A 23,242-nucleotide genomic window follows, 5' to 3' on the forward strand; every position below is an offset into this window, starting at 1 on the left:
TTTCTTGGCTGCCAACCCTTATTTTCTGTCTTACTTCACGGAGCCCCTCATTTCCCATTTTCTGATCCGCTACATGCTTAGCGAGGGCCTCTGTTCTGGCAGTCTTGGTGCCAAAGGGAGCTTAAGAGGGTTCAACGCTGGTCGCCACTCTCGACATGTCGTAGACACTCGAGTCACGGCCCGGGGGTTAAAAAGAAGGTCCCCTTCACCCCGAGTAGTCCGAGTGGCGCTGGCTACCACCCCCAAGTGCAGGAAACAAAAATACCTTAACATAAATACCCGAGAAAGTGCTGGGGAAACAGCCCCGCCGGTAGCGTAGTGGTTATCGCACCAGACCGGTATTCTGGAGGTCGTGGGTTCGGATCCCACCCGGCGGGCATTTTTTCACCACTTTCTTTTCGACTCAAACAATTCTTCATCTCTTTCTAGGACCCACCACAACCTCCCCTTTGCTTTCCGAGGTTTTCTTGGCTGCCAACCCTTATTTTCTGTCTTACTTCACGGAGCCCCTCATTTCCCATTTTCTGATCCGCTACATGCTTAGCGAGGGCCTCTGTTCTGGCAGTCTTGGATCCAAAGGGAGCTTAAGAGGGTTCAACGCTGGTCGCCACTCTCGACACGTCGTAGACACTCGAGTCACGGCCCGGGGGTTAAAAAGAAGGTCCCCTTCACCCCGAGTAGTCCGAGTGGCGCTGGCTACCACCCCCAAGTGCAGGAAACAAAAATACCTTAACATAAATACCCGAGAAAGTGCTGGGGAAACAGCCCCGCCGGTAGCGTAGTGGTTATCGCACCAGACCGGTATTCTGGAGGTCGTGGGTTCGGATCCCACCCGGCGGGCATTTTTTCACCACTTTCTTTTCGACTCAAACAATTCTTCATCTCTTTCTATGACCCACCACAACCTCCCCTTTGCTTTCCGAGGTTTTCTTGGCTGCCAACCCTTATTTTCTGTCTTACTTCACGGAGCCCCTCATTTCCCATTTTCTGATCCGCTACATGCTTAGCGAGGGCCTCTGTTCTGGCAGTCTTGGTGCCAAAGGGAGCTTAAGAGGGTTCAACGCTGGTCGCCACTCTCGACATGTCGTAGACACTCGAGTCACGGCCCGGGGGTTAAAAAGAAGGTCCCCTTCACCCCGAGTAGTCCGAGTGGCGCTGGCTACCACCCCCAAGTGCAGGAAACAAAAATACCTTAACATAAATACCCGAGAAAGTGCTGGGGAAACAGCCCCGCCGGTAGCGTAGTGGTTATCGCACCAGACCGGTATTCTGGAGGTCGTGGGTTCGGATCCCACCCGGCGGGCATTTTTTCACCACTTTCTTTTCGACTCAAACAATTCTTCATCTCTTTCTATGACCCACCACAACCTCCCCTTTGCTTTCCGAGGTTTTCTTGGCTGCCAACCCTTATTTTCTGTCTTACTTCACGGAGCCCCTCATTTCCCATTTTCTGATCCGCTACATGCTTAGCGAGGGCCTCTGTTCTGGCAGTCTTGGATCCAAAGGGAGCTTAAGAGGGTTCAACGCTGGTCGCCACTCTCGACATGTCGTAGACACTCGAGTCACGGCCCGGGGGTTAAAAAGAAGGTCCCCTTCACCCCGAGTAGTCCGAGTGGCGCTGGCCACCACCCCCAAGTGCAGGAAACAAAAATACCTTAACATAAATACCCGAGAAAGTGCTGGGGAAACAGCCCCGCCGGTAGCGTAGTGGTTATCGCACCAGACCGGTATTCTGGAGGTCGTGGGTTCGGATCCCACCCGGCGGGCATTTTTTCACCACTTTCTTTTCGACTCAAACAATTCTTCATCTCTTTCTATGACCCACCACAACCTCCCCTTTGCTTTCCGAGGTTTTCTTGACTGCCAACCCTTATTTTCTGTCTTACTTCACGGAGCCCCTCATTTCCCATTTTCTGATCCGCTACATGCTTAGCGAGGGCCTCTGTTCTGGCAGTCTTGGTGCCAAAGGGAGCTTAAGAGGGTTCAACGCTGGTCGCCACTCTCGACATGTCGTAGACACTCGAGTCACGGCCCGGGGGTTAAAAAGAAGGTCCCCTTCACCCCGAGTAGTCCGAGTGGCGCTGGCTACCACCCCCAAGTGCAGGAAACAAAAATACCTTAACATAAATACCCGAGAAAGTGCTGGGGAAACAGCCCCGCCGGTAGCGTAGTGGTTATCGCACCAGACCGGTATTCTGGAGGTCGTGGGTTCGGATCCCACCCGGCGGGCATTTTTTCACCACTTTCTTTTCGACTCAAACAATTCTTCATCTCTTTCTATGACCCACCACAACCTCCCCTTTGCTTTCCGAGGTTTTCTTGGCTGCCAACCCTTATTTTCTGTCTTACTTCACGGAGCCCCTCATTTCCCATTTTCTGATCCGCTACATGCTTAGCGAGGGCCTCTGTTCTGGCAGTCTTGGTGCCAAAGGGAGCTTAAGAGGGTTCAACGCTGGTCGCCACTCTCGACATGTCGTAGACACTCGAGTCACGGCCCGGGGGTTAAAAAGAAGGTCCCCTTCACCCCGAGTAGTCCGAGTGGCGCTGGCTACCACCCCCAAGTGCAGGAAACAAAAATACCTTAACATAAATACCCGAGAAAGTGCTGGGGAAACAGCCCCGCCGGTAGCGTAGTGGTTATCGCACCAGACCGGTATTCTGGAGGTCGTGGGTTCGGATCCCACCCGGCGGGCATTTTTTCACCACTTTCTTTTCGACTCAAACAATTCTTCATCTCTTTCTATGACCCACCACAACCTCCCCTTTGCTTTCCGAGGTTTTCTTGGCTGCCAACCCTTATTTTCTGTCTTACTTCACGGAGCCCCTCATTTCCCATTTCTGATCCGCTACATGCTTAGCGAGGGCCTGTGTTCTGGCAGTCTTGGTGCCAAAGGGAGCTTAAGAGGGTTCAACGCTGGTCGCCACTCTCGACATGTCGTAGACACTCGAGTCACGGCCCGGGGGTTAAAAAGAAGGTCCCCTTCACCCCGAGTAGTCCGAGTGGCGCTGGCTACCACCCCCAAGTGCAGGAAACAAAAATACCTTAACATAAATACCCGAGAAAGTGCTGGGGAAACAGCCCCGCCGGTAGCGTAGTGGTTATCGCACCAGACCGGTATTCTGGAGGTCGTGGGTTCGGATCCCACCCGGCGGGCATTTTTTCACCACTTTCTTTTCGACTCAAACAATTCTTCATCTCTTTCTATGACCCACCACAACCTCCCCTTTGCTTTCCGAGGTTTTCTTGGCTGCCAACCCTTATTTTCTGTCTTACTTCACGGAGCCCCTCATTTCCCATTTTCTGATCCGCTACATGCTTAGCGAGGGCCTCTGTTCTGGCAGTCTTGGTGCCAAAGGGAGCTTAAGAGGGTTCAACGCTGGTCGCCACTCTCGACATGTCGTAGACACTCGAGTCACGGCCCGGGGGTTAAAAAGAAGGTCCCCTTCACCCCGAGTAGTCCGAGTGGCGCTGGCTACCACCCCCAAGTGCAGGAAACAAAAATACCTTAACATAAATACCCGAGAAAGTGCTGGGGAAACAGCCCCGCCGGTAGCGTAGTGGTTATCGCACCAGACCGGTATTCTGGAGGTCGTGGGTTCGGATCCCACCCGGCGGGCATTTTTTCACCACTTTCTTTTCGACTCAAACAATTCTTCATCTCTTTCTATGACCCACCACAACCTCCCCTTTGCTTTCCGAGGTTTTCTTGGCTGCCAACCCTTATTTTCTGTCTTACTTCACGGAGCCCCTCATTTCCCATTTTCTAATCCGCTACATGCTTAGCGAGGGCCTCTGTTCTGGCAGTCTTGGATCCAAAGGGAGCTTAAGAGGGTTCAACGCTGGTCGCCACTCTCGACATGTCGTAGACACTCGAGTCACGGCCCGGGGGTTAAAAAGAAGGTCCCCTTCACCCCGAGTAGTCCGAGTGGCGCTGGCTACCACCCCCAAGTGCAGGAAACAAAAATACCTTAACATAAATACCCGAGAAAGTGCTGGGGAAACAGCCCCGCCGGTAGCGTAGTGGTTATCGCACCAGACCGGTATTCTGGAGGTCGTGGGTTCGGATCCCACCCGGCGGGCATTTTTTCACCACTTTCTTTTCGACTCAAACAATTCTCCATCTCTTTCTATGACCCACCACAACCTCCCCTTTGCTTTCCGAGGTTTTCTTGGCTGCCAACCCTTATTTTCTGTCTTACTTCACGGAGCCCCTCATTTCCCATTTTCTGATCCGCTACATGCTTAGCGAGGGCCTCTGTTCTGGCAGTCTTGGTGCCAAAGGGAGCTTAAGAGGGTTCAACGCTGGTCGCCACTCTCGACATGTCGTAGACACTCGAGTCACGGCCCGGGGGTTAAAAAGAAGGTCCCCTTCACCCCGAGTAGTCCGAGTGGCGCTGGCTACCACCCCCAAGTGCAGGAAACAAAAATACCTTAACATAAATACCCGAGAAAGTGCTGGGGAAACAGCCCCGCCGGTAGCGTAGTGGTTATCGCACCAGACCGGTATTCTGGAGGTCGTGGGTTCGGATCCCACCCGGCGGGCATTTTTTCACCACTTTCTTTTCGACTCAAACAATTCTTCATCTCTTTCTATGACCCACCACAACCTCCCCTTTGCTTTCCGAGGTTTTCTTGGCTGCCAACCCTTATTTTCTGTCTTACTTCACGGAGCCCCTCATTTCCCATTTTCTGATCCGCTACATGCTTAGCGAGGGCCTCTGTTCTGGCAGTCTTGGTGCCAAAGGGAGCTTAAGAGGGTTCAACGCTGGTCGCCACTCTCGACATGTCGTAGACACTCGAGTCACGGCCCGGGGGTTAAAAAGAAGGTCCCCTTCACCCCGAGTAGTCCGAGTGGCGCTGGCTACCACCCCCAAGTGCAGGAAACAAAAATACCTTAACATAAATACCCGAGAAAGTGCTGGGGAAACAGCCCCGCCGGTAGCGTAGTGGTTATCGCACCAGACCGGTATTCTGGAGGTCGTGGGTTCGGATCCCACCCGGCGGGCATTTTTTCACCACTTTCTTTTCGACTCAAACAATTCTTCATCTCTTTCTATGACCCACCACAACCTCCCCTTTGCTTTCCGAGGTTTTCTTGGCTGCCAACCCTTATTTTCTGTCTTACTTCACGGAGCCCCTCATTTCCCATTTTCTGATCCGCTATATATATATATATATATATATAATGTAACGTGGCGGCAGGACGGACGACATGAACGATGAGATAGTCGAACGATGTATTCACACTATTTACATGGCGGCCAAGCTGCGCGCACACAAAGAACTTCTTCGTCGTCCGAGACAGTGATGGCAAAGCCACGCTGCATTGTTCTCTTCATCGTCTTCTTGTTACATGGCCCCCCGGTTCAAAGCGACCGTCCCGGTCGACGCCGTTGTAATAGGCGGTGTGGTGAGGACGAAATATGAGATGACATTGTACAATGAAGTCCTCGCCGCCACCTAGGATGATGATGGTGTGGGCGATGCCTGGGCCCGCGACACGACCTCGTCATGGCACCTACGAAACGTCGAAGGTATCCGGAACCACGTCCGACCACAGGGCTGGGGACACGTCGTCGTCGTCGTCTGGTCACACGTCGTCGGGTCGGCGTGCATCTGGATGGGCTCGTCAAGGGCTGGGGATACGGGGCGGGGAGACGTCGTCGAGTGCTGATAGCGGCCGGGCAGGGGCTGTCCGACGCGGCTGACGCACCCTCGATGATTCCACCGATGCCGATAAGGTGCGAAGCTGGGGCAGGACGGGGATGACGACCCGCACTCTCGACCAAATTTAACGTGGTGGAAGGACGGACGACATGAACGATGAGATAGTCGAACGATGTATTCACACTATTTATATATATGTATATATATATATATATATATATATATATATATATATATATATACGATATATTATACAGATATATCCTATACACACACACACACATATATATATATATATATATATATATATATATATATATATATATATATATATATATATATATATATATATATACGTCAGGAAAATATTTCTTCAAAACCGGCAAGTCGTGGCAAAAAAAAACACGTTGAAAAAAAGAAAAGGATTAACGTTTCGGCCGAGGGGCCGGACTTCGACAGAATAACAGCAGCGGCTGTAGTCACACAGCATATAAAAGTGATTCTTGCAAGGTCACGTGAGGGGATGACAAAGTAAACAATTCAAATGCAATAATACCTAGGCCCCATGCGACAATCTTTTCGGATGAATACAACATAATAATATGTCTGGCACGTGCTGTATAGGAAATCAGCAATTTCAAGCACACACGCCCACAGAAACGCCCACAGAGAGAAGTGGATAGGAATATTGATTACGGTCACTGATGGAAGCAACTACGTTTTCCGGCACTTTCATTTAAACCACGTGCTATTGTATCGAATTTAAATATAAGAAGGGATTCACAGACTTCCCTGTCGCGATGCGTACGGAAGCCAGATTCAACAATTGTTGCCTTGATAGGGTCAAATGAGTGGAACGCAAAATTCGCATGCTTTGATATCGGAAGGTGAGGTAGTGTAGAGATATGAGCTTTGTGTTTGTTGAACCGCTGCCGGAAGAGGGTTTCGGTCTCGCAAACATACTGCATTTTACAGATATCCCATTCAAGTAGATAAACCACGTTGCTCGTGTCGCAAGTATAGTTCCCATTTATCTTTACTCTGAAGTTAGATGCTAAGCTGCTTGCGCTTATGGATGTAGTCGTATGTTTGAACGCCTTGCAACGCGGTTTTTTGCAAGGGCGGCAGCCAGTAGGCACTTTACGTTTGTTTTTGGATGATGTAAGCAGGTCACGTAAATTTTGCGATCTTCTGTATGTTACGCATTGTGGTTCTCGGAATATTGATTTTAATCGCTCGCTCTATACCACTATGTTTTCGTGCTCTTTTAGAACGGCATTTAAATTTTGTGCACGCGCGGAAAATTGGAGAATCAGGTTTGTATGGGAATAAACCGGCTGTCTTGTTCTGCGGGATAAAAGTGCTTTGCGGTCATGGGTATCAGCGCGCCTAATGGAGTCGTCGATAATCTCGGGTGGGTACTTCTACTTAATAATGCACTACGAAGTTGGGCGCAAGTTCAATTTAAATCAGCCTGTTCGGAATATATTCTTTAAACCGAAACGCCTGGTGATAGGGTATGCTGTTTTTGCGGTGCTTTACATTATAAGTATTGAAATTTAGGTACTGCTTTTTATGAGTAGGCTTCCTATAAACTTTGGTTGTCAGCTTACCATCACACAAAGTCAATGCTTGCATCAGTGACCGTTATCAATATTGCTATCTACTTCTCTCTCACCCTAATTTTTTGCGCGTGTGTGCTTGACATTGCTGATTTCCTATACTGCACGTGCCAGACTTCTTATTATGTTGTATTCATCCGAAAAGATTGTCGAAGGGGGCCTCGGTATATTGCATTTGAATAGTTTACTTTGTCTTCCTCTCACGTGACGTTGCAACGATCACCTTTATATTCTGTGTGACTACAGCCGCTGCTGTTATTCGGCCGAAACGTTAAACCTTTTCTTTTTTTCGACCTGTGTCTTTCTTTTTTTTTGCTACTACTTGCCAGTGCCCAAAAAATATTTTCCTGCAATGTGTTCCACAATGGACTCTCGGTCGACCACGTCGACAAAAATCGCTTGGAAATGACCGAACACAACGTTTCCAGGGTTGCTTTGGGCGACTCCCAAACGATGTACGCCTTCCAGTACTTTGATCCGAACGTGTCGGAAACCCCAGCCTATGTGTCGCAATCTGATGCCTTTATAAAAGATATGGCAAACTTACTGGACGTTGTACCAAGCACCGATACAACTTTTGTCCTTCATGATGGAACGAATGACCACAACACCTTTGACAGCCTTCGTACACTTTTTAATATCATTTCAAAGGAGCTTCCCCAAATCAAGAGGGTATAGGTCAGCTTGGTCCTGCCAAGATCCACTAATCGCCATCGGGAGAGCTTCAACCACGCCTTCGTTCAAAAGTTCAACCTCAACGCTCATCAGTTCAACGCGCTTCGACGAGATTTTTGCCGCCACTCTTGGCTTGTTTACTTCATCGGCCACGGGTTTTACGGGCTGCCTTCAAACCGCGTCTTGGCTGCCGACGGTCTTCATCTAAGTTTTGAGGGAACGGCAATTTTAGCAAGTCACCTCTGACAGCTGCGGTTCACAAGAGTCAGTGACACCACATCGTCTTGAACCACTCCGTACCCAGTGATTCCCCCGCTCCTATGGAACTAAATCGCGAAACCAAAAATGACGCATCCGCTGATCTGCATTCATCACGCAATGACTCGGCCACTTCGCCTCCATTAAACTGCCCCTATGTGCAAAGTATTTCTGGTGCTCATGCTGCAAACTCTTCAAGCGTAAATGGCTCAACGTCTTTCCAACAACAAAGCAACCAATGTCCTACTACACTGCCCGCAACGAGCCGAACTTCGAAGGATAAGCTCCAACCAATTCCTGTTCCAGTCAACCCAACCTCCAGGTGCAATATTCCAGCAACCAACCAGCCACCCACCGCACAGCCGCATGCGAAACTGCAATCGATGACGAACGATTATCCTTCCCGTCTACCGTGCCTGCAACAGCAACCGACCAGCTCAGGCGAAACTACTAGTACTCCAGCTTCTTCTGCACCGACTGGTCTAGGCCCTCGCTACAACCTCCGAACACGCAATTCCCCTGGACAGAAAGCATCGAGGACCGAGTGACTACGAACTGCACATTCCGGTAAATACTGCTCGAAGTATTCTGTAACTAGAGTATTCATGAGGATACAAAAAAATCTAGAAAAGCGCCTGCGTTGCCAAATACATATTTTTACGCTAGAGACCTATTTAAAGGGCGGTGTTGTACCCAAGGGCCTCCGAATTGCTGTATAGCCTTCCATACAAATATCTCTCCTTCTAACATTGCCGCATGAAATGAGGTACTCTTAGATGCGTCTTTTGGTTTGGTCCGCATTGGAATTCGCCACCACGAATATGCCCTAAAATCTCTTTGTAATCAAGAACGCCAACTGATTTCCCACCATAAACTCAGCTATCACGAGTCGGAACAACTAGCGGAAAACCAACGAAAAAAAAGTCGATTGAAAAAGGTGCAATCAAACGCAAGAAGCTTTTGGGAGATAAAGTTATTGCACCTCAAGTACCCCTTGAGATGCCTGCCACCATGGTGCCTCCGACCTCAAGTAATACCTCAAATACTACCCCATCGACGGATGATCTACTGTCATCTAGTATTGTAGTAAACTTGTCTAGTTATAAACTAACCAACGACGAAATCTCACTGTTGTAGCGAGGACTAAATTTTTGTCCAGCGTCAGGTAGTTACAGCGAATTTGACCTCATGAAAGATTTGGATAGTTTTGCCAGAAACCTGAGATTGCGCGAATATTTTGCTGACAAAGGTCCTTCTGATTTCAAAATTGCTATTTTTTCATCTTTTAAAACTGGACCCTCCCTACTCAGAGATAAACGCCCGGATCTTTATATCACCGCCGTTCAAAGGGATGTTGTAGAGATTGATCGTAAACAAGCCCACTTTAAGAGAAACCTTTCAGCAAAATAAATGTCGGCAATGCGGGACCCTAAATCCCGTGACAATATTATTATCAAGACAGCCGATAAAGTTGGCGCAATTGTTTACTGAACAAAATTGATTATTATCGCGAAACGTCCATACAACTTGGTTATAGCTCGTTTTACAAGCGGCTTGATGAGGACCAGAAAGCGAGCTTTAAATCCTGTATTATGAGTAAACAAATAGACCTGGTTGAAAAGCATGAAATTCCGCCTTTCGCCCTGCAGTCACTCATCCCACTGAGCCCTGTCGCGGGTCGTTTTTACCTTCTTCCAAAAATCCATAATGCAGGAAACCCCAGTCGGCCGATCGTTTCCGGCATCGGTATGGTTACAGAGCTAATCACACACTTTGTTGATACAGTGATTAAGCAGATTCCTCCTTCTTATCCATGTTATATCAAAGATACTAACCACTTTTATCAGATTATGTCGGTCTTTCTGTTCTTCATGATTCACTACTGGTTACTTTAAATGTGGAATCGCTTTACACCAATATCCCGCATGCAGACGGTATACGGGCAACACTCCATGCCTACAAAGAGTCGATCTGCCACAAAGTAATTGGCAGTTCCACTTTGGTCACCCTTTTAAACTTGATACTTCAATTTAACAACATTGAATCCAATATCATCTATTACCTTCAAATTAACGGGACCTCTATAGGCACACCCGTCAGCTCTAATTATGCGAATATTTTCATGGGTGTACTCGAAAACGAATTACTGGCCAGCCGTTCGCTGAAACCGTTCTACTACAGGCGGTTCATTGACGACATCTTCATGATTTGGCAGCACGGGAAAGCTCAGCTGCTATCTTTTATTGACGAGTTTAATAACGCTCATTCCTTCATGACTTTTAGCCATACCTACTCGGAACAAACGATCAAATTTCTGGATGTAACTGTGACTTTGGGTGATGGTCAACTGACTACAAAAGTTTATAGGAAGCCTACTGATAAACAACAGTACCTACATTACAACAGTTAATATGTAAAGCACTGCACTGCAAAACCAGCATGCCCCATAGTCATGCGCTTCGATTTAAAAATTATGTTCCGAATAGCCTGAGTTTAATTCAAATTGCGCCCAACACCATAGTGCATAATTAGGCAGAAGTATCCACCCGAGAATATCGACGATGCCATTAAGCGCGGTGATAGCCATGAACGGAAATCACTTTTATGCCGACAGACAGCCGGTTTATTCCCATACAAACCTGATTTTAACATTTTCCGCGCCTGCACAAGATGTAAATGCCCTTCTAAAAAAGCACCATATCAGAATTTTACAGAACGAGCAAATAAAAAACATATTCCGAGAACCACCGTGTGTAACGTACAGAAGATCGCAAAATTTACGTGAGCTGCTTACTTCATCCAATAACAGACGTAAACTGCCTACTGGCTTCTGCCCTTGCAACAAACCGCGTTGCAAGGTGTGCAATCATATGACTACATCCATAAGCGCAAGCAGCACAGCATCGAACTTAAGAGTAAAGATGAATGGGGACTACACTTGTGACACGAGCAACGTGGTTTATGGTCATAAATGCCATATCTGTAGAAACGAGCATGTTGGCGAGACCAAAACCCCCTTCTGCAGCGGTTCAACAACCACAAGGCTCATTATTCTACACTACCTCACCTTCCGATATCAAAGCATGCCAATGTCACGGGCAACTCATTTGACCATATCAAGGCAACGATACTTGAATCTGGCTTCTGTACGCATTATGACAGAGAAGTCCGCAAATCCTTGCTTATATTTAAATTTGATACAATAGCACGTGGTTTAAATGAAAGCTCAGGAAAACTTAGTTGCTTGCACCCGTGACCGTAATCAATATTGCTATCCACATCTCTCCCCCCCTACTGATTTTTCTGCGCGTGTTTGCTTGACTTTGCTGATTTTTTATACTGCACGTTCTGGACTTATTATTATGTTGTATTCATCAGAAAATATTGGCGCATGGGGCCTCGGTATATTTCATTTGAATTGTTCACTTTGTCATCACTTCACGTGACCTCTCAACGATCACCTTTATATGCTGTATGACTTCAACCGCTGCTGTTATTCTGACGAAGGCCGGTCCCTCTGTCGAAACGTTAAACCTTTTCTTTTTTTGACGTTTGTCTTTCTTTGTTTGCTATATATATATATATATATATATACATATATATATGTATAGCGAATCAGAATAGGAAATGAGGGGCTCGTTAGGAAAAAGAGAAAGAAATGCCGGCAGTCTACTCCGCCAAAGAAGGCATAGGAAAATGGTTAGAGTATTTTTTACCGTTAATGACATTACATTTATATTTTTTTAATAATTACGTGAGAAAGAAAGAAAGAAAAACACACGCCCAGGGTGGGGGACCGAACCCACGCCTTTCGATTAAATCTCGAATGCCTTACCAATTCAGCTGTCTGGGCGACTGTGTTCTCCTTCACTTTCTGGGGTAATAATATATACTAAAACTGTATCTGACTCTTGAGGGTGGTAGCCAGCGCCACGCAGACCACTCAGGCTACCACCCTCAAGCGTCAGATACAGATGTAGTATATATAAATATCCCAGAAAGTGAAGGAGAACACAGTCGCCCAGATAGCCGAATTGGTAAGGCATTCGAGATCTAATCGAAAGGCGTGGGTTCGGTCCCCACTCTGGGCGCGGGACGAGGGACTCGGTAAGGACACATATCAAGGTTGCAGTCGTCATTGCCAGTAAGCTTCATTGCCAATACGCTTCAGCATTGTCATTGCCAATAAGCTTTATCTTTGTATTTTTCCATAGGAAAAACAACTACGCTGCCACCTTTGTCGGCTTGGTTTATGACTATGACGGTTATGGCTGACAGGCTATTCAAGGTAACTTCTTCCGACGGAGTTAGGCTCTTTCGCTTGTTTGATTGCTTAGTTTTTGTCAATATTTCTCTTGGTACTGTTTTAAGCACAGTTGTAATTCCTTAGATTGATGTACATCCGGAGTCCAAGTGCTGGGTGGGTGGAGGGTGCGCTCGTTAATATCAGGTTGGCGCTGTTTTCTCTGAAAAATCTCTTAGTCGAATTCTCCGAGAAAATTCAGTGAGATCTTTATGAAACTCGTATTCGTTACGCGGTTGTTTGTGGGTTGTTTGTGTGTGGGTTAGTTCTCGTTCTTGGGTACCCTCTTCGTCGGCCGTTAGTTTTTCGGAAATGTCTATAACGTTGCTAGGGCAGGTGCCGACGGAGGCAGTTTTTTCATCTTCAATAGGATTACTTGCTGGGGAAGGAGGTTCCAGTACAGCAATCTATATCGCGGGGTGACGTTACATGACCTAATACTCCATATTCCGGAATATTGAGTAGCTTATGTTCTACACAGCAAGCAGCATTCATCAAGAGAAGCTGGCCACTTTGAAACTTAATAGCTTGCTTATTGCTCAGATAATGTTCCTTGGGTCTTATAAAAATAGTAAGATCTAGTTGCTCCTGCTCAGTTAGCGGAAGAGCTTCAATCTGGTCATTGAAGAGGCTGAGTTAGCTGTTACAATGGTCTCTAAGAATTTTTACGGGGGAAAGCGGAAGATTATTCACAATACCTTAACACCTGGCATACGTTTTGAGATTAAACTTGAATTTGGTTTTTCGCCTGCTTGTTTTCCAGCTTTAAGGAAAAAGTGAGATTTAAGGGTTCCACATCGGTGCCTGTTTGGGTGCTTGTTTGCATTCTAGTGCGTGTTAAGGTAAGCGTGGACCCTGAGCTTGATGTCTTTGGTGGGCGTGGTTGTTCGCACATTTGCTGGTGTTGCGGCCAAGTCCACGGTTTGTGTGCTGGCGTCACATGTGCTACTCATAGGTGGATATGACATTTCGCTACGGTTGGAATCGTTGGATTGGTTCTGTTATTCCGTGCTGGCCGCCGACGGGAGAGTGATGCGTGCAGTGGGGAGATCCACCTTAAATGAGTTTCCCAGCCTGTACTTGATGTTTTCAGAAATCACTCAGATTCCTCGAAAGTTAGGGTGTACGCGTTTTTGGCCAGATGTCCTAGGGGGTCGGGGTGAATATTTCCGTGGAAGATGATGTCAACATTTAATTATAGTGTCGCAGGTCCACGAGTAAGTCATTCAGCTTACGTGACCTTCTTGCAGTGTTTGGAACCAGGATGAGTACTCCATTCGCGCCGACCTAAGCCAATTATTTCATAGGGCCACCTGAAGACACAAGATTAAAGTCTTTTCGGCATAAACCTCAGGTATATCTCCGCTACACAGAGTAAATCTACATGATTTGGAAACATGGTCGCGCGACTCTAGTGACGTTTGAATCTCCTCCCAATTCCGCGCATCTGACTCATAAATTCTCCTACCAGCGTTCTGAAAAAGAGGTGAACTTCCTGGATACTAACGTCATTCTAGACAACGGTTAACTTAAAAGCACGCTTTTTAGAAAACCAACAAATAGGCAGCAGTATCTATATAATAAGGGCCATCACTCGAGACACTGCAACCAAGGGATATGTGTACGACAACCCACCAGACTTAGGAGAGTACGTAGTGATGACAGGGACTATGTGGACGAACTGAACATGGGCGAACTCAAGTTCAATCTTATGAGCCGGAATCACACCAAAAGCTCTCTCGATCAGGCGTACCAACATGCATCTAATCTCAAAAAGGATGACGTGCTCTACAAGCGGCGTCAAAATGAAAGCGCCAGGCCGCCTGCCATAATAACTCAATTTTCAAACGCCCTCACTAACGTACACAATATCCTGCGGAAATACTTCCCCATGTCAGCCAGTAATGACCGAATCAAAAACACATTTCTGGAAGAAACACGAGTTGCCTACTAGAAAAAAAAAAGAATCTATAGGATATTTCATGCATGCCAAAACCAGGCCTTCACAGCAACCAGTCATAGCTAGCTGCTCCCGTTCAAGATGGCAGACTTGCAGACCACTGCAGACAAATTGCATTGTAAAAAGCACAGCCAGTAAGTATGCTGCCTAGAATATTTCAAGTTTTACGTGCACTTCATTCTACATTGTGTATATGTTAGAATGCTCAATGTGCCACAAGCAGTGCGTAGGCGAAACGAGTCCACCTATGTGCTTACGTCTGAACGGTAAACGGCTAGAAACTCTTTGCAAATCCTCCATAGCCGTAGCGCAGCATTTCAACCAAGCAGGCGACAATTTTGATGACCTTAAGTTGTTTATACTTCAGCCTAACTTTAAGTCTTCTAGGGATAGAAAATACTGAGAATCCTAATCAATTCACAAATTCAACTCCATGGAAACCGCTGGAAAAATTTGTCTAGCGGCAACTTGGAATCCTTGCGATACTCTCTGGGAAAACAGTATTAGGAACTGCCTTCCTTGAACCTTATCCTAAGAATATGACATCCCCATGTGCACCTCACCTGGTCTCCTAATTCATTTTGTTTTCAATCCTCAGCTTCCACTTGGGTACGCGCAGGTATCCCTCCAACCTTTTCTCTGGGATCCCACTTTATTTTTATTTTTTCTGGCTCTTTTCCTCGACTTTGTATTGTTCCCCGTATGTCCCTCTTACTTTTGCTTATCGTTTTTGAGTTTCACAAATGGTCTTTTCCAGGAATGTTTCTGTTAGGGACACGTGCCATTTCAGTTGTACGATTATTCCTTTGTGTGTGTGTGTGCGGGTGTATGTCTGTGCGTGTGTGTGGTTTTCTCTCTTTTTCCTTTACCAAGTTGTTTTCCGCCTTCTGTACAATTTCGTTTTACCTGGGGCTTGCAGATACCTTCTGATAAAGACTCCTCTCACCACCTTGTTCAGCTTCCGCCGTTTCTAAGAACCTTTGTGTAAGCCGCGCGGCGGGACAACAAGCCCGCTCATCCTTTCTCTCAAAGAATTTCCCGGAATATCAACCCCCCGCGGACTTCCCTCTTACCGACTTCGCGGTTGAATCTATACAACCTTCTTTCCACTCAAAACCTCCCCCTACATACTCCCAAATCACTTTGTTTTCTCGATTTCGCTTCCTTCTCACCTCTCACCTGGGGACGTACCTCTATATAAAGCGTGCCAGCCACGGTGGGGGGGGTTCGCCCTAACGAAAGCAAGTCTCTTTGCTGAAACGGTGGCAACAATCGTGCTGTTACCTTGTTCAAAGTTTTTTTGTTGCTTGTGTTATCTGCCATCTTTCAAGTTTCATTGCTCCCTGTATATATATATATATATATATATATATATATATATATATATAAAAAGTACGGTCTTCGGAGACTTTATTTCTAACGTTTCGACCTGAGACATGTCTTCCTCAGGAATGAAAGCTTCGGGAAAAAATCGTACGGACTCAGTGTGGGGGAGGCGCCCCGAAACACAAGCAACATGGGAAACAAACACGCAAACTACTACACACACCATACAGAGCTTATTCTCCCAATGCAAGCGAAAAAAGAAACAAATCAAAGTAACAAACAAACACACAAACGAAAGAAAGAGGGGGGGGGGCTGGAGGAACATACTGCATGAACGCGAGTAGTGGGGATGACAGGAAATGCGACTAGTTCATGTTTGGCGAAAGGCCGAAAAAACACCCGGTGTCTCCAAGAGGTATTCCCCCTTTTATATGAAGCATACCGTAAAGACCGAAATTCGCGCGGTGGAGGAGTATTTATATTAGCAAAAAAACCATCGCGAGTTTCCTGATTGATTTTAGTAATGTAAGCTGCAAATCAGTATGGTGCAGGGTCGTGCTTCAGAATGGCGTACACCTTACGATAGCAGCGTTTTATCGCCCGCTCAGTGACGGTAGTATTCAGCCTTTTCTTTCATTATCCAACCAGCTGCAAAAAGTGACGACCGAATATTTCTTAATCCAGGGAGATTTTAACTTGCCTCACGGGACCTGGGCAAATAAGGTGCCTGTATTTTCCTCAAAAGCATCATTGACTACTTCGTTTGGAGACATCATTGACAGCCATGGCCTTTTTCAATTTGTTGATATCCCTACTCGGTGCTTTAGCATTATTGCCAACATGCTTGATCTACTCTTTTCGAACTCCCAATCCCTGATTGAATCCGTCTCTGCAATCCCTGGTATTAGCGATCAAGTGGGAATAACCGCAAAGTTCTCATGTGACCGCCCTCCTATACCTGCCACCCGGCCTCGCAAGGTTTATCTCTATAATAGGGGCTATGAGAAACTTTCCTCAGTGTTTGATAATTATTTCCCTTTATTTGAATCCTACAGCGCTGCATCAGACATCACATATTTATGCTTGAAGTTGACGCAAAAAATGTTCACCCTTATAGGCCTATACATACCATTTAAAATACTTTTGGGAAAGCAATGTTGAAACAAGCCATGGTTTACGAGAGAAATAAAAACACTCATAGATAAGACAAAGCGAATGTTCGAGAAGCCTAGAGCACATCCCGAGCCGAATTTATTTGCCAGCCTTGAGTGGCTTGGTGATGTATTAAAGTGTAAAATTAAAACTGCAAAAAGCACGTCTTTCATTCTTTAGGCTCAAATAAAAAAAAAAACAAAGAATTCTGCAAATTGGTGAAGACCAACAGTAAAGATGATACAAGTAATCTGCCACTCACGTTTATTAATAGCTCTGTTCTTAATGATGTCAATAAAGCAAAAATCTTTAACGAGTATTTTGAATCGGTCTTTTCAAAATCTCAACCTAGCCAATTTCCGACTTGCGCATACCAAGTACATCAGCCTATAGCTGAAATTATCCTTGATTCTTACGGAGTACACAAGCTTCTTCAAAACATAAAACCAAACTCAGCACCAGGCCCTGATGGAATTTCGAATCCTGTACTTAAATCGTGCGCTTCTTCCATATCTAACTTTTTAACACTATTGTATACATATCCGTTTCAAGATCCACATTACCACAGGATTGGAAAACCGGAAATGTGGTGCCCATTCACAAGACCGGAAATCAAGATCTGGTTTCAAACTATGACCTATCTCGTTGACTAGTGTTTGTTGCAAGACGCTTGAACACATAATAAATACAGCCATCTTTAGCCATCTCAAGAACAACAATTTAGTTGTCGACTACAAACCCGGATTTAGGTCAGGCCGACCCTGCGCCACTCAACTATCGAAATTTTCCGCACGATTTATTTAAATTTTTGGATAAAGGTGTACAAACAGACTGTGTACTGCATGATTTTCCGAAAGTTTTCGACAAATTTCTCACAGCCTCCTCTTACACAAACTATCTTTTCTTGGCTTAGCAAACAATATTCTTTGCTGGCTTCAAAATTATCTTACTGGGCGATCCCAAAAGATTGTAGTTGAGTTGAATCAACAAACCTTCCTGTGTCATCTGATGTACCGCAAGGGTCTGTACTTGGACCACTTTTATTTCTGATTTATATCAATGACATTGGTGAGAGCATAACTTCAAGTATAAGGCTATACGTAGAAGACTGCGTTCTGTACCTGAAAATCCGAGGTGATGATGATACACTGGCGTTACAAGCTGACTTAGGCAAAATCTGTTTTTCGTGCAGGCAGTGGCTCATGTCCGTAAACGTCTTTAAATGCAAACATATTCAATTTTGGTGGAAACGCAAACCATTCCAAACACAATATAATCTGGGTAACGAAGCTATCCCTCAGGTAACCGACGCTAAATATTTAGGAGTCACATTTTCTTGCGACCTAACATGGAATCGACACGTTGAATCAATAAACACAAAGGCAGCCCACACGATTAACTTCATTAGGATAGATTTTAGGCAGGCTCCGCAGCTGTAAGGGAACTTCTATATAGCACAAATATCCGTGTTATTCTAGAATGCGGTTTGGTGCCCCTTCACGCAAAATGTGATAGATAGTCTCGAGGCCGTACACAACCGCGCTGCTCGTTTTGTTACGCAGAGTTATGCATTTCCAAGCAGCATTACTTGGATAAAAGATTCTCTTGGCTCTCCTCCGCTTGAGTCGCGTCGTGCCTTTTTCTATATGGCTTCTCTAAAAGACGTATACTTCTGTCGGGAACCGCGGGGTAGCAGTGCAGCGCAAGAGAGAGAGTACCAGCATGGCAGGCTTTTGGAATCGAACTGCCAGTGCGTGCTCATGCACCCAGCACGCGCAGCTCGTCTCTTTATTGTCGTCGTCTTTAATAGCCAGCACCTTGGCGCCGGATAAGAGCGCTGACAAAAGGGCGCTACAGGGCCCCCCGCCCAGACGGAATGTTGAACCTCACGTGACGGCGAGGCAGATGAGTGTTGGATTTGGGGCGAGGAGTTGAGTGTTTATGCCTGTGATGTCTGAGCGGAGTTCGTTGGGTGGCGTCTCGAGGTAGGCCGGTTTGAGGCGGTCCAACGAGACGACTTCTTCTCGGCCATTCAACAGTATGGTGGCGGACGTCTGGGTCTTGTTAAGGACACGGTACGGCCCGTCGTAGAAGGGAGTAAGAGGCGCCTTTACAGCGTCTCGCCTGAGGAAAACGTGTGTCGAAGACGCCAAGTCAGGATGCACAAAGATGCGGTGGTCAGAAGACCGAGGCGGGACCAGGTCGCAGGTGCTGCATGCAGTCCTGTAGGCGTTGGAGGTACTCAAGTGGCTGGGGCGAGGAGGCCGAATGGACGAACAAGTCCCCAGGAAGCCGCAGGGTGTGCGCCGTAGACAAGTTCAGCAGTTGAACAGCCGAGGTCGCGACGAAGGACGGCACGCAGGCCAAGAAGCACGACGGGAAGGTGATCGACCCAGTGTTATCGATCAAGACGCGCAGTGAGAGCACTTTTTAGCTGGCGATGGAGCCGCTCAACGATGCCGTTGGCACATGGATGGTACGCCGTGGTATGGCAGTGTTTTGTGCCAAGCAAGTGGCTGAGGGAAGTAAACAGAGTACATTCAAACTGCCTGCCTTGATCCGTGGTAACAATGCCGGGGCATCCGAAACGGGAAACACATGCCGAAACGAAGGCTTTTCTGGCCGTTTTTGCCGTGATGTCCGGAATCGGTACGGCTTCGGGCCAACGGGTGAAGCGGTCAATCATTGTCAGAATGTAGCGGTAATCACGAGAGGGAGGAAATGGCCCGACCAAATCCAGATGCACGTGGTCAAAGCGACAGCTAGTTGGCAAAAAAGGCTGCGCGGGAGTCTTCGTGTGGCGGGTCACCTTGGCTGTCTGACAAGCGAGGCACGAACGGGCCCACTGGCGGACATCCGCATTGATGCTCGGCCAGACGTACTGCTGTGTAACTATTAACAGATGTATAGAGCAAAAAAGACGAAGGACAAAGAATGCACGAGGACGAGAACGAGGCGCTGAGTGGCTCGGATGCTGGGGTGGCAGATGTCGTGGAGCGAGTGAAAAACAGCACGACGAAAGGCAGCCGGAACGAAGGGTCGAGGCGCCGCCGCTGACATGTCACACCACAGTGAGCCAGGAACGAACGGATGAGGCATAAGTTGTAGACGGAGGGAACCCGGGTGGTCCCGGAGTGCTTTCAGCTCAGGGTCTTCAATTTGCGCCTGAGCTAGGCGTTCCCAGTCCACAGCAAATGCAGCACTGCCGATGGAGGTAATGCGTGAAAGTGCGTCAGCAGCCTCGTTGTCGGTACCTTTGAGGTGCCGAATGTCCGTCGTGAATTCCGAAATATAGGCGAGCTGACGGAGCTCCCGTGCGACGTATTTGGAGGAGTTCGTACTGAAAACGTACGCCAGAGGCTTATGGTCCGTGAGAACGTGAAAGGGCTGGCCCTCCAGAAAGTGCCGGAAGTGCTGGATGGTGGCGTAAATGGCGAGCAGCTCACGACCAAAAACGCTGTAGCGCGTCTCGTTAGGTTGGAGCTTCCGAGAGAAGAAACCCAGCGGGTGCCACTCGGAGTCGATTCTCTGCTGGAAAACCGCGCCAATTGCAACGCTGGAAGCATCCACCATGATGCGAGTGGGGACGTCGATTCTAGGGTGGATGAGAAGCACCGAATCGGCGACGGCTTGTTTAGCAGCGTTGAAAGCCGACTGAGCTTCGGGAGACCAGGAAATCGCGGATGAGGAGCTCTTGGTTGTGCGCTGAAGCTCAGTCAGTGGATGCAGAATTCGGCACAGTGGGATATAAAGCGTCGCGAGAAATTCACCAGGCCCAGGAACTCACGAAGCTGGCGGAGGCTGGTAGGTTCGGGGAAGTCCTTCACGGCTTGAACGTGAGAGGGTAAAGGGTGAATTCCTTGCGCCGAGACGTGATGGCCGAGAAACTCGAGCTCGGAAGCCCCGAAGACGCATTTCTGGGCGTTGACAACCAGGCCAAATTGTTGGAGGCGTTCAAAGAGTTCTCGGAGGTGACGCTCGTGGTCTTGGGGAGTGGGACTCGCGACGAGGATGTCGTCAATGTACGCAAATACAGCCGGAAGGCCGCGCGTCACCTCGGCAATGAACCTTTGAAATGTTTGAGCTGCGTTGCGTAGCCCAAAGGGCATGCGCACATACTCAAACAAGCCGAAAGGTGTAGTGATGGCCGTCTTCGGGATATCGGCAGGCTCGACGGGGATTTGGTGATACGCCTTGACAAGGTCCACTTTGCTAAAGATTGTGCACCCTTCCAAGCGGCTGGTGATATCCTGGATGTGGGGTAAGGGGTAGCTGTCGTGGACAGTCTGAGCGTTGAGCGCCCGGTAATCGCCGCACGGGCGCCAGTCTCCACTTTTCTTTGGAACCATATGCAGTGGAGACGCGTGGTTGCTGGACGATGGGCGGATAATACCGAGTTCCAGCATGTGCTCGAATTCACGTTTACCAGTCGCCAGACGCTCACCGAAGAGGCGGCGCGGCCGAGCTGCGACTGGAGGACCACGCGTGACGATGTGGTGGGTAACGCTGTACTTGGGCGGCTGCTTTAAGTTGCAAGGTTTCGTAACCTCAGGGAAGTCTTCGAGGATTCCTGCGTACGGGCATGAGGGAAGCAGCGTGCGGATGCCAGTTGGAGCGACAGTAGACAGTACGCCCAGGATGGAAAGGCATGTCTTGCTGTCAATCAGGCGATGGTGACGCATGCTGACGTCGAGGTCAAAATGGGTGAGGAAATCGGAGCCGAGGATGGGCTGATCGATGTCGGCTACTACGAAGACCCACCGGAAGGCGCGCCCCAACCCGAGGTCGAGGGTGAGGGACCGCAGACCATACGTGGCGATAGAGGTAGAGTTCGCTGCACGAAGCGTAGGTCCAGGTGACTTAGAAGTACTATCATCCTTGGTGGCTGGTAATACACTGACCTCAGCACCCGTGTCCACAAGGAAGCGCAATCCAGAAATGCGATCCGTGACCAGAAAAAGGCGGCCAGGTTGTAAGGCGAGGTCACATGCCGCCATCAGTGATCTCGCGTCGTGTGTCCCGACCAGCTGCATGGGGAAGTGCAGTGACGGGCGCGGCGCTGGAAAGTGCGATGGTACCAGCAGATAGACGACCTTCGAGGGCTGCGCGAGAAAGAACCGCCTGGGGAAGACGAACGGCGGCTAGGACGTGGGGAGGAGCAGCATCGGCGATCAGGGGATGTCCGAAGCGCTTCAATGAAGCGGCAAGTTGATAGATCCGAGACTCTAAGCGGGACACGGCCGATAACTCTGCTGTCGAAGCGAGGCTGACAACGGAGGGAGAAGTCGCGTCGTGAACTCTATCAGCAAACTCGGCGGCGCGGTCGAGGCTCAAGTCCCCTGCAGCAGCTAAAACGATGCCAGTGGACTGTGGCAAGCGCTGCAGAAAAAGCTCCTTTAAAAGCGCACCGTTCGAGTCCACGTTGCCCGCGCCCACGAGCTGTCGCATGGTGTTGAGTAGTTGGGAAGGGCGGCGATCTCCAAGCTCTTCGTGGGTGAGCAGGTGCCGGAGGCGCGCGCTCTCGGACGCCGTAGTTCGGTCCAGAATACTCTGCTTGAGCCGCTGGTACGGAGCATCGTTCAAAGGTGCACCGATGACGTCTGCCACTTCATCAGCCACCTCAGGAGGCAGGTTGCAAAGCAAGTGGCGAAACCTAGTAGTCTCCGAGGTGACGCGGGGCAGATCGAAGACGGCTTCGACCTGGGCGAACCAAACGTGCGGGTTCATCGGTACGAAAGTGGGTAGACGGAGCTGTAAGACTGCGACGTCCGGCGGCCGCGAGGAAGCGTCAGGCAAACGAGGGCCCGATGGCGCGATGTTGCTGGGGTCGGCCATGTCTTAGTCCGGAGTCACCGCTGTCGGGAACCGCGGGGTAGCAGTGGAGCGCAAGAGAGAGTACCAGCGTGGCAGGCTTTTGGAATCAAAATGCCAGTGCGTGCTCATGCAGCCAGAACGCGCAGCTCGTCTCTTTATTGTCGTCGTCTTTAATAGCCAGCACCTTGGCGCCGGATAAGGCGCTGACAAAAGGGCACTACACTTCAACCGAACACCACTGAACAAAGATGCTTACCTGGTGCTGCCCACATATGTCTCCCATCGGCTTGACCACACGCTCAAGATAAGAGAAATACCCGCTCGTACAACTGCTTTTATGAATTAATTTTTTCCCCGCACTATAAAATCCTGGAAGCAGCTTCCCTGGGACATCACGCTGGTTGCAAGCAACAATGAATTCATGGCGGGTTTACGCAGTCATCTTGATTGCTAAAATTTGAATG

Source organism: Haemaphysalis longicornis, unplaced genomic scaffold (genome assembly GCF_048455015.1).
Source record: "Haemaphysalis longicornis isolate Haplotype H1 unplaced genomic scaffold, Haemaphysalis longicornis Haplotype H1 scaffold_13, whole genome shotgun sequence".
NCBI classification, from domain to species: Eukaryota; Metazoa; Arthropoda; class Arachnida; order Ixodida; family Ixodidae; genus Haemaphysalis; species Haemaphysalis longicornis.